Source organism: Orcinus orca, chromosome 11, assembly GCF_937001465.1.
Source record: "Orcinus orca chromosome 11, mOrcOrc1.1, whole genome shotgun sequence".
NCBI lineage: Eukaryota > Metazoa > Chordata > Mammalia > Artiodactyla > Delphinidae > Orcinus > Orcinus orca.
The window spans coordinates 100,480,359-100,497,928 of NC_064569.1; positions in this window are offsets into that span (position 1 = coordinate 100,480,359).

Here is a 17,570-nt window from a genome sequence, read left to right on the forward strand (position 1 = left end):
CACTACGGGGTTTTAAGCCAGGGAGTGACAGAGTAGGGCTTTGTTTGGAAAGATATGTCTGGTGGCAATGCCCAGGGCAGGCTGAATAGGTTGGGGCAAAAGGCAAAGCCGGAAGCAGAGACCCAGGTGGGAGGCCTGAGCCCAGGGAAGCAGCTGTGAGGATCCTGGCAATGGAGAAGCCTCCCAGCCTGAGAGGCGAGGGGTGAGGAGGGAGCCTCCACGGGCCCCATTTTGAAAGAAAAGGAACCAAGTTTAGATTCAGGCATTTTATATTCCTCTCTTAGGGGGATAAAAGAAGCTATAAAAATTGTAGGCAGGTGTGCCTCATGTCTTGGTAATTTCCGAAGGATTGCTTTTAATATGATAGGCACGTAAAAGAGTTTAAAAGCAGCTGCTCTGTGTAGACGTTCTCCACTGCTCGTGGAGCCTCGTGGCACCAGGGGTGTTTTGCCCTTAACAGTGGCTCCGAGGCAGCAGGCAATGCTGGCAGGCAGAGCAGCAAAAACGGGGAAGCAAGATCCCACCACCCAGAACAGTCCTCAGGAGGCAAGGCCCTGCCCCAGTTTGCAGACACAGCCTCTACCTCCTGCCCCACCTACTCCTAACTTACCCCACGTCAGGCAAAATCATCCTAGGGATTGGGCGGTGAGTATGGCACAGACCCGGGCCCCAGAGCCCACCGTCCACGGGGAGAGAGACGTGTAAACGAGACACGGCCCTCTAACGATGAACCTGATTTGCCCGGGCGTCTGGTGGAAGGAGGTGGAGACCTTTCCTTCTGCACACCACTCCCCCACCGCCGGTCCTCAGGGGGGTGAGTACGGGTGATGCTACTCCTCCACGGAAGGGATTTCTTTTTTTTTTTTTTAAGATGTTGGGGGTAGGAGTTTATTAATTAATTAATTAATTTTTGCTGTGTTGGGTCTTCATTTCTGTGCGAGGGCTTTCTCTAGTTGTGGCAAGCGAGGGCCACTCTTCATTGCGGTGCGCGGGCCTCTCACTATCGCAGCCTCTCTTGTTGCGGAGCACTGGCTCCAGACGCACAGGCTCAGTAGTTGTGGCTCACGGGACTAGTTGCTCCGCGGCATGTGGGATCCTCCCAGACCAGGGCTCGAACCCGTGTCCCCTGCATTAGCAGGCAGATGCTCAACCACTGCACCACCAGGGAAGCCCAGACAGAAGGAATTTCATGACAAGCCTGATGGGGCAGAATGTGGGAATCCCGAGGGTCGGGGTGTGAGCAGATACCAGCTGGCTGTTGTGTGAGCTGATGAGGAAGAGCCGGCCTGTACTTCCGGAGAAAGATCGTAAGGTCTGGACCTAGAAGTGGCAGAAGCCCCCACGCGCTGCAGCATCACCCTCCCTGCAGGCTCCTTGCAGGCCGGGAGGTTACTGAATTCCTCACCTGCCCCGCTGTGAGTGGGTCTGCAGAGGAAGCAGAGGCTCACAACTTTGTGTGTAGCTGGTGGGTGGACTGCATGCCGTGTACTTGAGTGTGAGCACAGAGGCACCCCGGGGCTTGGAAGATCCCAGAGGGGCAGGCAAGCCTTACTGAGGAACATCTGAGTTCCTCATATGACTTCACGCACAGATGGTGTGATGACACCAGAATCCAAACCATCTACGGATCAGAACTAATAAGCAAGGTTGTGGACTGTATTTTCCATTCACTGAAGCTCCATTTCATTCTCCTTTGAATCTGTCTTTTTGTTGTAGGTGGGTCTTTTGATCCTCACTCCTGTCGTATCTTTGATTCCCTGTTTTTTCCCCTTTACATTTGCTTTATTTTGCATTCTGTGCGTGGTGGTCAAAATCTCTGAAGTCTGGGTCTGTTATTTTCTCCTTATTTTGCTTCTTGCCGGGTTTTGCTCTGTCTGGGTGACTTGTTCATCCCTATGGCTGTGCAAGTTTTAGTTATGAGATCATAGTGGTTTGATCTCTGCTGTGGAGAGCTGGGAAAGGACCTGTCTGATGACATGAAGGGGCCTGGGATTCTTGGGTAGATTTCTCTTCTTCCACTAAATGCAGGACTGAGAAAGACACTTTCGTGGCTTTCTGCTTCTGTGGGAGTATTCTTCCCCCACTCCATCCACACCCCCGCCAGCTCACCTCTTCTCTCCAGTGACCCCCACCCTGAGTTCTGGCTTCATGTGGGGTGACTTCCAGTCCAACTATCAATCACCAGGAGAGGTGAGTCAGCATTTGCTGGACTGATTGTAGACCTGTTAGTTTCTTCTTGTTTTACATTGGTAATTGCTTTATACATTTTAAAGTGAGATTATTATGTGCATACAATTTACTACTAGTACTTTCATCCTCTCACTTTTCGTCCAGGTAGGTGGCAAGTGGATCTAGTCCTAGCTCCCCTGGGGAGATAAAGAAAAGGAACTGTTATTCCATGTGTCCTTTCATGGGTTTTCTGGGCCCAAGCCCTTGGTTTTGCCTTTGGTCCGATTGTGTTCCTCTTCCTGGCTGAAGGCATAAGCCCCTGAGGGCTCACCCACCCGCACAGCCACACCTGTGAGCTGTGTGTTTTTAAACAGCCTGTCGCTGGAAATAAATCTTTGTACTTTCCCCAGGAAATATAGTCTATAAATCACTGTGACATTTGAGATGAGGATCCCCCACTTGTGCTCCTCTGCCTCTCTGGATAAGCCTCCACACTTGCTACAGAGCCTGGGTGGTGGCCACCCCATGTCATGCTGGATGATGTAGGGACAGTCAGTTAAAGATGAAATCACTGGCATCTTCAAATGTCAGCTTTGTCACTATGGAAATGACCTTGCACTGCAGTGGCAGAGAAAGATGACACTATGGAGCATTAAATAGGTGAGTTGCCACTACTTTCTATTCATCCTGGCCTTAGGATGTCTATGACGTCACAGACTGCATTCACTTTTCAATGCTGTGATGGGAAATTTCACGTGTCCACTTGGCTGGGCTTTGGTCTCCACTTGTTTGGTCAAATACTAGTTTAGATGTGCTGAACATTTAAATCAGTAGATTTTGAGGAAAGTGATTACCTTCATAATGTGAGTGGGCCTCATCCAATTGGTTCAAGTCCTTAAGAAAAGACTGAGGTCCCCTGAAGAGGAAGGAATTCTGCCTCTAGACCGTCTCTGGATTCAATCTACAACATTGACTCCTGCTGGAATTTCCAATCTGCTGGCCTGCCCTGCAGACTCGGACATGCCAGCCACCTCAGTCACAGGAACTAACTCTTTAAAATAAATCAATCTCTCTCTCTACCTATAGATAGATAGGTAGATAGGTAGATAGATAGACAGATAAATAGATAGATAGATAGATAGGTAGATAGATAGATAGATAGATAGATAGATAGATAATCTGCATTTGTATTAGTCAGGGCTCTCCAGAGAAACAGAACAAATAGGAGAGATAAATAGATAGATAGATAAATGATAGGTTGATACTACTGTATGGTTAGATCTATCCAATAGATAGATCTATCTATTTATCTATCTACCTATCATTCTATCTATCTATCTACCTATCATTCTATGATTCTATCTATCTATCTATCTACCTATCATTTTATATATCATTCTACCTATTATTCTTTCTATCTATCTATCTACCAATCTACCTATCATTCTATCTATCTATCTACCTATCATTCTATGATTCTATCTATCTATCTATCTACCTATCATTTTATATATCATTCTACCTATTATTCTTTCTATCTATCTATCTACCAATCTACCTATCATTCTATCTATCTATCTACCTATCATTCTATGATTCTATCTATCTATCTATCTACCTATCATTTTATATATCATTCTACCTATTATTCTTTCTATCTATCTATCTACCAATCTACCTATCATTCTATCTATCTATCTACCTATCATTCTATGATTCTATCTATCTATCTATCTACCTATCATTTTATATATCATTCTACCTATTATTCTTTCTATCTATCTATCTACCAATCTACCTATCATTCTATCTATCTATTATTCTTTTTATCTATCTATCTGTCTATCAACTATTTACCTATCCATCCTATTGATTGTTTCTCCGGAGAATCCTGACTAATACAGATGCAGATGATTGGTGCTCATTTAAAAGTTTTACAATGGGACAGCTTGAAGAAATCACATTTTATGTAATTCACTCAAGACACCAGACTGAAAAGAGAAAATAAAAGAAAGCAAAACACTTCTTGTTCCTTCTGCCCCTGGTGTCCTTCAAATCTACCACCTTGATCTTAACAAATTCTTCACTGGAGGCACCCCAACCCCCAGCTCCTGCTTTATGCTCTTTAATGTATCACCACTCTCTAACATGCTCTGTATTCACTTGCTAGATTGCTTTTATGTGCTTCTCCAAGAGAAATGTAAGGACTAGTGCCTGGCATGTGGAGGTGCTCAATTCAATTTCTACTGAAATTGATGAATCATGGTCATGAGAGAGCTAGTCATGGCTCAGGGAGTCAAAGCGTTGAGAGTCTGAGTTTGAGTATCAGTCAAATTGGGGTTTAAAGTCCAGCTCATTCATGTTCTCAGTGGTTTATCCTCTCTGTATCTCGTTTTCCACATACAAATGAATGTAACATCATCTACCACACTGGATGGGGTTCAGGATTCAACTATACATTTATATATATTTTTATAGACACTTCTGTACTTGGATAATATTTATAATCACATTATAAACTTTTCTTATCAAAGAAAGGAAATCCTACTCACTTCAATTTTTGACAACAAGTCTTTATACCAGAGGAAAATAAAGAAACATACGTAAGATGCTCAAAAATGGGCAATGTGAGCCAACATGCCAGACTGACTTTCAGGACATACTTATAAAAACTCAGAAAAAGCTGCTATGCACCCCTCCTGACGTGTGTGGCTGAGAACCAGTGTTATACAACAGAAATGACTGGAGAGGCAGCGGTGGAAGGATGGACAGTCAGTGTGGTATACCAGATGTACCTGTAGAGGTCATACAAAGTGATGACTATAAGGAAGACAGGAGGTGTGTAATGACCATGTGCTCTCACAACAAAGAATCTGGGAAACTATTAAAACTGGGGGGAGGATACTTAAAAAGCAAAATGATTCAGCCGATTACTTTATAGGCATTCACTGAGAAATAAAATTGTATTACTTCAAAGTAATTGCTTTGGGAGAAGAAGGGTAGAGGGAGGAAGACACCAGGGTACTGGTAACCTGTGTCCAGGAAAAGAGATGATGATGTAATCATCAAGGTATTAGTGGAAAGGTGTTCATGAGAACAAAATACAAGCCTTTCTAGATACCTGAAGATAGTCCTAAGAAAGACAGAAAAAACAAATAAAAAGAGAAAACTAAGCATAACGCATGATGGGTGAATACGTGTGTGTGACACATATGACATTTACATACATATGCATGCCATATAACTATGACAGAAGGAGGACAAGCACTGATTATACTGATAAATAACACACGGAAAGGGGCTTAATTCAAACAAAAGAAATATGATTTTCAGATTGGCTAACAAAGTGAAATCCAGCACTATGCATGAAACCTGCCTAAATTAAAAGAGATTTTTTTTTTTAATTAAAAGGAAAGTACCCAATAATGCAGAAGCAACTTTCAAGGAGTGGAGATTGCAGGAGATAGAAGGAGAAGTAGACAAAAATAAGCTCATAACACCACACCACTCTCAATCCAAGAGAAGTCAAGTAGACACACTCAGGAAGGAGATAGAAGATTTAAATGACATGATTAATGAGGCAGACCCTATAGATATGCATTGACCTCTGAACTCTGGTAACTGAGAATACTTCTTCTTTTTAAAAGTGTATGAAACATCCCCCCAAACTGACCACATCTTATGCTATAAAGAGAATCTCATTAAATTCTAAAGCATAGAAATAATACAACCAGCATTCTCTTACCACCAGCAATAAAACTAGAAGTTAATTATAGCATTAACCAAATAAAAAAGCCTGCCCACAAAATGTGCTATTAAACAACTCTTGGAACAAAAGCAAAATCAGAGTGAAATTACAAAATTTTATAAATATAACAATAATGAAAACCAAAAGTATTAGACTTCACAGAATGTAATTAAAGCAGTTATAAAAGAACAACTTTAACCTGAAATGAAAATGCATATCAGGGCTTCCCTTGTGGCGCAGTGGTTGAGAGTCTGCCTGCCGATGCAGGGCACATGGGTTCGTGCCCCGGTCCAGGAAGATCCCACATGCCGCGGAGCGGCTGGGCCCATGAGCCATGGCTGCTGAGCCTGCGTGTCCGGAGCCTGTGCTCTGCAATGGGAGAGGCCACAACAGTGAGAGGCCCGCATACCGCAAAAAAAAAAAAAAAAAAAAAGAATATCAGTAAAAATGAAAATATAAAACTAAATGAATATCAAACACAAAAAGTTAGAAAAGGAACAACAAAGCTAATCCAAAGAAAAGAAAAAGGAAGAAACAGAAGTACTAAAGTGTTAAAACAAAAGAAATTGAACCAGTAAATGCATCCAAACTGATTTTTTAGCTCAAAAAAAGTGCTGGTGGGGGCTGGGAGGGAGAAAGTACATGCAAAATTGCATGCAAATAAAGTTAAATGCCAAGAAGAAATAAATAACTTTCTAGAAAAATGCAAAGCACCCAAATTGACCCCATTGAAGAGAAGAAATAGAAACAGGCCAGTTACCACTGAAAAAATACAGGCAGTAGTTAAAGGCCACTAATTTCCTCCCAACACCATGTGCACAGGGGAAATGAACCAAGTTTTAATTAGATCAATTAACAACAATGCTACTTAAATAATTTTAGAAGAAAGGAGAAGGTGGAAATTTTCCAAATTCTTTTTATGAAGCAAGTAAAACCCCCATAACCTGACAGAGCTTTTATTAAAAAAAAGTTACTGACCAATCTCACTTATGGTTATAGACACACCAAAATATTAGATGAAACATTATGAAACAGAAGCAAACAACATGTTACAAAGTAATGCATCATGACCAAGTGGTTGGTTTACCAGGAACAGGAAGGTGGTTCAATATTAGAAACATATTAATATAATCCAACAAACGAATAAGGACTAAGCAAAAATATCTCATCACTTCAAAAACAGAACAGACTGTTTACATAATTAAACACATTATGTTAAAAATACATGATAAAATAGCAATTGATGTACCCTAAATCTAGTACACAACTCAGTGGACAACACAAACGTCCTTCCAGCTAAAGACAGGGAGAAGATAGGGGTGTACATCCCTTTGACCTTTTAGAATTGTAATTAGAAGAGAGAAAAAAATAGAGGCACAGGAGCTGGAGAAGAGGAGAAAACAAAATCATTTATATTTGCAGGTGATAAAATTAAATATTTTGGAGACCCCAAAATCAAAGGAAAAACTCTTGCAGAAAAGAAACAGGGAATGTATTAAATTAGCATATTATGAAAGTAACATTTAAAAAATCACTAAAAACTTGTTCTTCTGGGAAGATGGAGTAATTTCCCCTATTCCTACAATTAAAACCCCTGGACCTTGTATATAAAACCAAAGAAAGAAGTCTCTAAGAGGTGAAGAGGGGGAGGCAAGCTGACTTTGGGACCCAAGGAATGACATGGTGGTGAGTTCTCTGGCTGTTTATATTTTTGCCTTGTATATCCTAGACTTGGAGCTGAAGATAGAGACAGCTTGGGAATATCACACAAACAACAATGAAACAACCCAAAAAGCCTGCTCTCTGTAGCCAAAGAACAAGGAAAGGGGCAGCTTTGCAAGACAGAATGTTTTTAGACAGCAACCACCCTGCTCCAGGAAACACCAGAACAATCTGTGCCCACCCCACTCACATCAGCAAAGATCACTTCCATCCATCAGGAAGGAGATGCCCTACCACTCCTGATCCAGTGAAGAGAGAGGATGCTCAACCTCATGCAGCAGAGACCACGTGGGAGAGGGGACCCCCATCCCCAGCAGCAGTAACAAAGAGCCCACCCCACGATGGGAGTCGAGGGAGGTGGAGTGGGGAGCCTGGGCGTTTATGTCTGTCTCCACTTGACTGTAATGAAAGAAACTGGGGAGCACGGTGACCCCTCGCTTCCCTCCCAGAGCAGCGTGAGAAGGAAAATGAAGAGAATTTGTCACCAGCAGACCTGCTCTGCAGCTAACACAGGCTCACTTAAGAGCCAGTCTAATAATATAATACAAAAATGTCCAGGTTTCAGTGGAAAATCACTGGTCAGACCAAGAATTGGGAAGATCTCAAACTGAATGAAAAGGATGATCAGTAGAGCACAGAGATGTTAGAATGACCTGACAAAGATCTCAGAGCATCCCTGATAAAAATACTCCAATGAGCAGCTAGAAGCACATTGAAGCAAACAATAAAAATAGAAAGCCAAAGCAAAGGAATAGAAAGCCTCAGTAAAGGAATATAGATATAAAGAGAAAGTAAACAAATAACAATTTTAGAACTGAAAAATACAACAGAAAGAAAAACACCATGAATGGGGTGGGTTCCAACGTCAGGATGGAGGGGCGGGGAAAAGATCTGGGAACTGGGAGATGAAACGAGAAACAACCCAATCAGAGCATCAGAGAGAAGGGCTTCCCTGGTGGTGCAGTGGTTAAGAATCTGCCTGCCAATTCAGGGGACATGGGTTCGATCCCTGGTCTGGGAAGATCCCACGTGCCGCGGAGCAACTAAGCCCATGCGCCACAACTACTGAAACCCATGCACCTAGAGTCCGTGCTCCGCAACAAGAGAAGCCACCACAATGAGAAGCCCGTGCACCACAACGAAGAGTAGCCCCCGTTCACCGCAACTAGAGAAAGACTGCACGCAGCAATGAAGACCCAACACAGCCAAAAATAAATAAAATAAAATTTAAAAAAATTAAAAAAAAATTAAAAAAAATAAAAAAGAACAACAGAGAGAAAGTTGACTGAAAAGAAATGCACAGAACCTCAGGGACATGTGGGATTATGACAAAGTCTAAACTTTGTGTCATTTTGTCCCTAGAAGAGTGGAGAAAGAGGGCTGAAAAGTACTGGAAAAAATAATGCCTGAAAACTACCCAAATCATCAAGACACATGAATCTACAGATTCAAGAAGATGAAAGAAACTCAAACAGGATAAACCTACAGAACTCTGTTTCAAGATACATCATAAGTAAACTTCTGAATGGTAAAAACAAAGGATAAATTGGAAAGTGGTCAGAGAAAAACACCTTACTTGGAGGGTAAAAAAATTTAGATGACAGTGGATTTCTCATAGGAAACCATGGAGGCAAGAAGGAAATAAGTTTTGGGGGCTCCTGAAAGAAATGAGCTGCCAGCCCCAAACTCTATCCTCAGTGCAAACATCCCTCAAGAATGACGGGAAACCAAGATATTCTCAGATGAAGGAAAACCAAGAGAAGTTGTCACCAGCAGACCTATCCTGGAAGAACGGCTGAAGTTCTTGAAACAGAAAAGAAACCGTGAAGGAGGGGACCTTAAAACACTGAGAAGGAAGAGAGAACACAGTGAACAAAAGTGTGGACAAATGCCACAGACTTTCCTACTCCTCCTGGGTCTTATAAATCACATCTGATGCTTGAAGCAAAATTACAACACTGTCTGCTGTGGTTCTCAAAATATGCAGAGAAGGTATTTAAGGCAATTTTGTGTATGATTAACCGTGGAGTTAAAGGGTTGTGAGAGAGGAAAAGGATCTATCCTTCATATACTACAGATAAATCAAAATGGAATTCTAAAAAAGGAAGACAGGAAGAAGCAAACAAACAAAAAACCCTTAGAGAAGAAACAGCAAACAAGAGTTAAAATGGCAGAGTTAACTCCTCACATATCAGTAATTACATTCATATAAGTGATCCAAATACACTAATTAAGATACAGACAGTGGAGGGGTGGGTTAATAAGCATGACCCAGCTATGCGCTGTCCACAAGAAACTCACCTCAAATACAATGATACAGGCAAGTTCAAAGCAAAAGGATGGAAAAAGATGTACCACATATAAGCACTAATGAAAGGAAAGCAGGAGTAGCCGAATTAATATCAGATAACGTACACTTCAAAGCAAAGAAAATTACCAGGGATGGGGAGGGATGTTACATAATGATATTAGGGTCAGTCCACCAGGAAGATGCAGAAATCCTAAATTTGGATGCACCTAACAACACTGCTGCAAAATCAGTGAGGCAAAACCCTGTACAACGGAAAAGGGAAATAGACAAACTACAACTGGAATTGGAGACTTCCACACTCCTCTCTTGACAACTGATGGAAAACTCGACAGAAAATCAGAAAGGTAGGAAAGAATCCAGCAGCACCATCAGCCACGGGATCTTACAGGATGCTCTGTCCAACAAAAGCAGAATACATGCTCTTTTCAAGTGCTCACGGAAGTATACCAGGATAGAACACATCCTTGTCCATGAAACTAATTTCAACAGATTTTTCAAAGAATTGAAATCATACAGTGTGCTCTCAGACCACAGTGGAGTCAAACTAGGAATGAATAAAACAGGAGAACCTCCAAACGCTTGGAAACTGAACAGCACACTCCTGAATAATCCATGGGTCAAAGAAGAAAATCTCAGGGGAACTAAAAATATACCTCGAGCTGAATGGAGATGGAAATACAATTAATTTGTGGAATACAGCGAAAGCGGTGACACTGAATGCACATGTTACTAAAGAGGGAGTGTCTCAGATCAATAATCTAAGCTCCTACTTCAAGAACCTGAAAATAGAAGAGCACAGTGGACCCATGGCAAGCAGGAAGAATAAAGATAAGAGCAGAAATTAAAAAAAAAATTGGAATGTCATAAAGATGTCAATTTTACCCAAACTGATATGCAGGTTGAATGCAATGTCTATCAGTCTCAGAAAGATTTTTTTTTTTTTGTAACTATAGATAAGGTCATTGTAAAATTCACATGGAAAAGCAAAGGCACTCTAAATTGCTACATTTTACATTTTGAGAAAGAGTAAAGTGGGAAGAATTGGCTGACCTGATTTTTTTTATTTTTTATGGTGGCAGACTACATACAACATAAAAATTACCATCGCAACCATTTTTAAGTGTATAGTTCAGTAGTGTTAAGTACATTCACATGGCTGTGAGACTAATCTCCAGAACTCTTTTCATTCTTGCAAACCTGAAACTCTGTCCCCATTAAGCAGTAACTCCTCTTTGCCCCCTCCCCCGGCCCCTGGCACCCACAATTCTATCTCTGTTTCTAGGGATGTGGCTACTCTAGGGACCTCATATAAACGGAGCCACGTAACATTTGTCTGTTTCTGACTGGCTTCTTTCTCTTAGCATAATGTCCTCAAGGTTCATCTGTGTTGTAGCAGGTGTCAGAATTTTCCTTCTTTTAAGGCCGAATAATATCCCATTGTATGTACAGACCACATTTTGCTTACCATTTCGTTTGTTGATGGACATTGAGTTTTTTCCACCTTTTGACTATTGTGAATAAAGCTTCTATGGATACGGTGTGCAAATACCTGTTCAAGACACTGCTTTCAGTTCTTCTGGGTGTATACCTAGAACTGGAATCACTGGATCATATGAAAACTATTTTTTTAACTTTTTGAGGAACCACTATACTGCTTTCCATAGTGGCTACACCTTGTTACATTCCCAGTGACAGTGCACAAGAGTTCTAATTTCTCCACACCCTCACCAACACTTGTTATTTTTTGTGTTTTTGACAGTAGCCATCCTAATGGATGAGAGATGGCATCTCCTTGTGGCTTTTACTTGCATTTCCCTGGTGATTAGTGATGTTGGAAATCTTTTCATGTGCTTATTGACCATTTGTGTGTCTTCTTTGGAGAAACGTCCATTCCTATCCTTGACCCATTTTTTTTTTTATCAAGTTGTTTGTTTGTTTTTTTGTTATTGTTGAGTTATGGGAGTTCTTTATATACGTATATGAACCTCGTATCAGATATACGATTTGCAGATATTCTCTCCCACTTCATGAATTGCCTTTTCACTCTGTTGATTGTGGTTTTTGATGCACTCCACCTGCTTTTAAGAATTTTTTTGTAGCTGTTGTAGTCGAGACTGGTATTGGCAGAGAATGCCAGAAATGAGAGAAGACAGAGAATCCACAAATAAGTCCACACAAATATGTCAGCTGAATTTTGACAAAAGTGTAAACGCAATCTGATGGAGGGAAGATAGCTTTTTCAACGAATGGAGCCAGAGCGATTGAACATTCAGGGTCAAAACTCAAAACCAAACCCCAAACCCTTGCTTGGATGCTTACATACGATCTCACATTGAAAGGGACGGCAGCCTTGAATGTAAAATATAAAACTATGGAACTTGTAGAAAAAAATACAGGAGAAAATCTTCAGGACTTAGGGCTAGGCAAGGAATTCTTAGACCTGACACTAAAAGCACAACCGTAACAGGAAAAACTCACAGTTTGGATCTCATCAAAATAAAATACTTGATTTGTGAAAGACGCCGTTAAGAGAATGTGAAAAGAAAAGCTACAGAGTGGGAGAAAAACGTTTGCAAATCCCGTATCTGCCAAAGGACTAACATCTAGAATACATAGACTTCTCAAAATTCAATAGTAAAAAAGATCCACTTAGAAAATGGGCAAAAGACATGAAGATATATTTCATGAAAGAGGATATTTAGATGGAAAACACGTGAAAATACATTCAACATCATTCGCCATTAGGGAAACATGTGTCAAAACCACAATGAGAGATCACTACACACCTATCAGAATGGCTGAAATAAAAGTCAGCAAAACACCAAATGCCGGTGAGCACGCAGAGAAGTGGGTTCCCTCATACACTGCTGGCGGGAATGTAAAATGACTGGGGTCCCATCAGAAGGAATCAGACAGCGTGCAGCCTTCTATGCCTGGCTTCTTCCACTTAGCATGTTTTCAAGGTTCACCCACCTGGCAGCAAGTGTCAGAACGTTGTTCTTTTTGTAGCTGGACAATATTCCTTTGTCGGTGTCCCCCAGTTTGTTTGTCCATTCACCTACGGACGGAGATTTGAGTTGTTTCTGCATTTTAGCCACTGTGAGCAGACGTGCTAAGAACAGTTAGGCACAGATTTTTGTTCGGGTTGATGAAAAAGTTCTGGAACTAGATACTGGGATGGTTACACAACACTGTGAATGTGCCACTAAATTGTACACTGTGAGATGGTTACAGCGGTAAATTTTATGTCACGTGTACTTCACTACCATTTAAAAAATCTTTATAAAAGAAGAAGAATGGGGGGAAAAAAGGACTCAGAGCCAAGGTTGAAGAGGTCCTCTAACCAAAGATGAGGCAATTTTAGCATCATTAAACTGATGAACTTTGATGGATAGAACACATTGACTGTGTTCAAATCCTTGAGTCTGTATTAATGTAAAATACTGGTCACTGCTGGAGTATGTCGGGTACCTACTCATTATTTTGAAAACTTCTAAATCAATGGAAAGAAATAAGTATTTATTCCTGTTTTGCATATAAGAATTTGACTTTTGGGTGAACAGATAATTGAAATGGGAGGTTTCTTTGTATACGAATATCACAGCTGTTAAATAAAGAATTAATGTTAGAATTAGAAGGTCATTATTTTCAACCCTTCATGGATTAATGGACTTACAATGGTCATCAACAGATGCTAAGATCAGAAAAACGAAAGCCCAGCAGACACCAGGAGTCCCTGACAGAAGCCCAGCCCAGTGTGTGAAATCCTCCTGCCAAAAATGAAAACCCAATCTGATATCAAACCTCAACATCTAACTCCCGATTTACGCGAGCCTCAGGGCCGGTGAGATGTGTTTATCATCAGAAACCAGACTCAGGGATAAACCCAATTTCTTTCCTAAAAACACTACAAAGGAAAGAGGATGGGGGTGGCAGATCTTTGAACTAAAAAAAGGTTTTAGAGACATATCGACCGGTTTCCAACTGTGGATTTTACTTGGATTCAGATTCAAACTGACAAAATTAAAAATGTAGATAGTTGGCCAAATTGAAGCATATTATTGGATATTAGTTGTTGATGTGCATATGCTTAAAAAAGCCCTTTCTTGTAAAGATGCATACTAATAAATTTACAGATAAAATCTAAACACAGTATTTATTAAATGTTTAGGAAAGATGAGGAAATAAAAGAAAGAAAGATAAAAAAACAAAAGCAAAGTAAGGAGCCCTCCCTTCTCCGGCAGAGAGGGGTTCTCCAGCTCCCGGCTTGTCTGCTGGAGGCTTCGCTGCTGAGTCCCAGCCCCTCAGGGCATTTACAGATGCCCCTGCCTCTCTTCTGGGAACCCTGATCTGGCTCCAGCAGGAAATGCACTCAGGTGTCGAAGAGAAGGAGATCCACATTCTGTCTACCCCAGAAAATGGCGCATGGGCACAGCAGAGGAGGCTAGCTTTCTGACGGGCAGCAAGGCTGCACTTCTGAGTAGGGGAAACCGGAGGGTGGAGATGCAAACTCATAGAGGGATCACTATTCCTACACACCAGGCTGTAGGCAGTGGACCTCGGGTCCTGCAGAAGTTACGAGACGGGCTCTAAGGTGTAACCCTGCTCCACCCCATGCTGCCTGTGTGATGTCGGACACCTCATTTGCCTCTCTGAGCCTCAGTTTCCTCGCTTATACCGTGGAAATGACTGGCACTTGGTTGATAGGGCTGTTGGGGACAGTAAATATGGCAGCACCGATCAAGTTCTCAGCACAGCACACAGTGTGTGCGATGCCGGCTGCGGGTAACGGCCCTCCTCATGGGCAGGCGTGGGAGCTCTGTGTCTGCGAACATCTCATAACTGTTTTTGTATGAGACTGTCTAATGTTCTCTTGTCTCATCAAACTGTCAGGGTTTCCCTTTCTTTTTCCCCCAGTGGTGACACACGTTTTCACATTTATACATCTTTTAATAGGACATTGGAAAAAGACCTATTGGACATTTGAGGCAGGAACCCATGCAAGTCCAACCCTGAATGGGAAGCCGTGGGAGGGGAGGAGGGCGGGTAAGAAGGGATGGCAGAGATGGGGGGAGGGTAGCATTCCCTGCAGCCCAGGGTTGAGGGTGACAACAGGAGGGCCATCAGAATAGACTTGCCACCACGAGCCAGGCCTGCTGAACACCTGAAGGGAATCCTAGGGCTGGAAATTCAGAGGCCACGGGGGCCTTCGTGCTGGTGAGTCCAGTGGAGTGATGGGGCCATCTGAACTGGGCAAAAGGTGTGTGGAGAGGGCGGAGGAGGATTCGGGGGGGCAGGCACCGAGGCAGGAGGGTCCAAAGAATAGGCCTGGGCTTGTCTACTGATGTATGCGTGTATATGTATGTCTATCTGTTTATCTTATCTATCTGTCCATCCATCATGTATCTATAGTATCTATTTATCTATCTATCTATCTATCTATCTATCTATCTATCTATCTATCTATCTATCTATCCATCCATCCACCTGTCCATCTAAACGTGAGAATGACTGGGGTCCAGGAGGAACCCAGGTGATTAAAGAAAAGAGCGTGCCTCTTTCCTCTAGCCAGAGAGCATCAGCTTGGGACTGCAAGGTGTCAGCAGTGGGAAACCCTGGTGAGTGTGTCACCCCGCTCAGGGAGCAGGTGTGTGCAGCACGCGGCTGTCAGGGACAGCTGTGGTACCAGCATCAGGGCAGAGTGCTGGAGCAGCCCTTGAGACGGGCACAGGCGTCCAGAGTGATGAATGCACACCTGGACCTGGCGTTCAGGTGAAGGCAGGATGTGCCACGAAGCCTGCCCCTCATGGCCAGTGGGTGGGGAATAGCTGGAGTGGGTCATAATTAACGGCTTATGCCTCTCTCCTCCCTGCAGGCAGAGTGGGGCTGGTACTGTGGGGCGGAGGGCATGGCCGGAAGGCTCTGGACAAGAGCGTCTCTGCATGCAGCTGCTTCTTCTTGGTTGTACCAGAGTAGAGCTGCTCCCGGACTGGGCTGCAGGAGGGGCTGGGGGCCAGCTTGTGTGAGCCAGAGGGAACTCTGCAGAATGGTGAGTCGGGGAGGGTCTTGACTCCTCTCAGTGCAGCCTTGACCGTTTCAGAGGAGCAGCAACTCCATCCTGGATTCCAGGACCAGCTGATGCAGGGGACCAGGGCTGGAGCCCAGAGCCTGTGGTCCCGGCTCCCGGTTCCCCACCCACCTCTCCCCTCCCCTCTCCTCCACACGCTCCGCCAATGTGCGAGGACGCCCCATCCACGCTGGGGCCCCCACTATAGGAAATGGATTTTTACTGATTTTTCCCCACTATATTCTTCTGATATTATGGTATTTAAAATTCCTTAGCCTCTGATGAGACACGTTGTCTACAAATGCTTTCATCACTCTGTCTCTGGGGTCTACAGTCAGAGGAGTTGAGGAGGAGAGGCAGTTTTGCGGGGCCCAGGGTTCAAGTCTTCGCCCTGCAGCCTGTTCAGAGTGGCTCTGGGCGCATTTAAAACCTGTGTGGGTCCCAGAGTCCTCATCTCTAAGAAGAAAATTTTCTTAGCTAAGATTTATTGAGTCTTACGATGTGCTCAGTACTCTTCTAAGTGTTTTCTATGAATTACTCATGCAGTTTCTACAAGCGAGAGCCGAGCCCAGAGGCCGTCGTGGCAGCCACCATCAACATCATCAACATCACCGTCATCATCACCACCATCATCACCATGTTTGTCCAGCCTGCACAGCTGGCTTCCACTCCATGCTCCCGATCTGGAGCCCATGCTCTTAGAATTCAAACGCTTCCACCCAGCTGCTTACGATACTACACGCATCATGCCTGGTACCTGCAGAGGCTCCATAGATGTTCGTTCTCTCACTCCCTAAAGCACATCGTGGTTAAGATGAAATCAGCTCCTTATCCAAAGTCGATGCCTAAAGTGCCTGATATGAAGGCCTCTGAAAGACGTCGGTTAGATGTGTGCATGCGGAAGGCTCTCTTTGTAATTCTGGGCGGACGCATGACTCTGAAATTCCCTTTGGCGTCCTCCTCTGGCACTGTCCTGCTTGGCACTGGGAGCTGTGGATTGTGGAGCAGGGGAGCGTAGGGCTGACAAACCCTGTCCATCACCCCCCCAGTGGGGCTCCTCAGGGACCACCTGTCGCCCCCATTTTTTCAAGGGAGACGATCGCACAGAAGAGGAATCTGGCTGCAAACTGTCCAACAGGGCAGTGACCAGAGCCTGGGGTGGCGGTGCATGCCCTGCCCCTTCCAGGGAGGGTGAAGCAGCCCCAGGACTGCCAGCAGGACGGTCCAGGACGGAGCTGGGTGGAGGCTGCTGGAAGCTTCTCAAGCGGAACCTGTGGATTCTCATGATGCAGAGAGGCCTGGCACGCATGCAGACTGGCTCTGCCTTTGACAGGGAGGCTGCAAGGCTGCAGCGGGCATCTGAGCGAGGCTGTCCGCGAGGGGGGTGTCACCAAAGTCAGGCAGGAGCTTTGGGGGAGAAGGGCAGCCTGGAGTAGGCTGTGTGTTGTCCCTGTCTGTGTGCTGGCAGGGACAGTTTGCAAAGGGGACATTGGGGCCACCTTGGGTCATGGGAAGAGGGGTCTGGACTCACGCTGCACCCTCTGCAAGTCCTG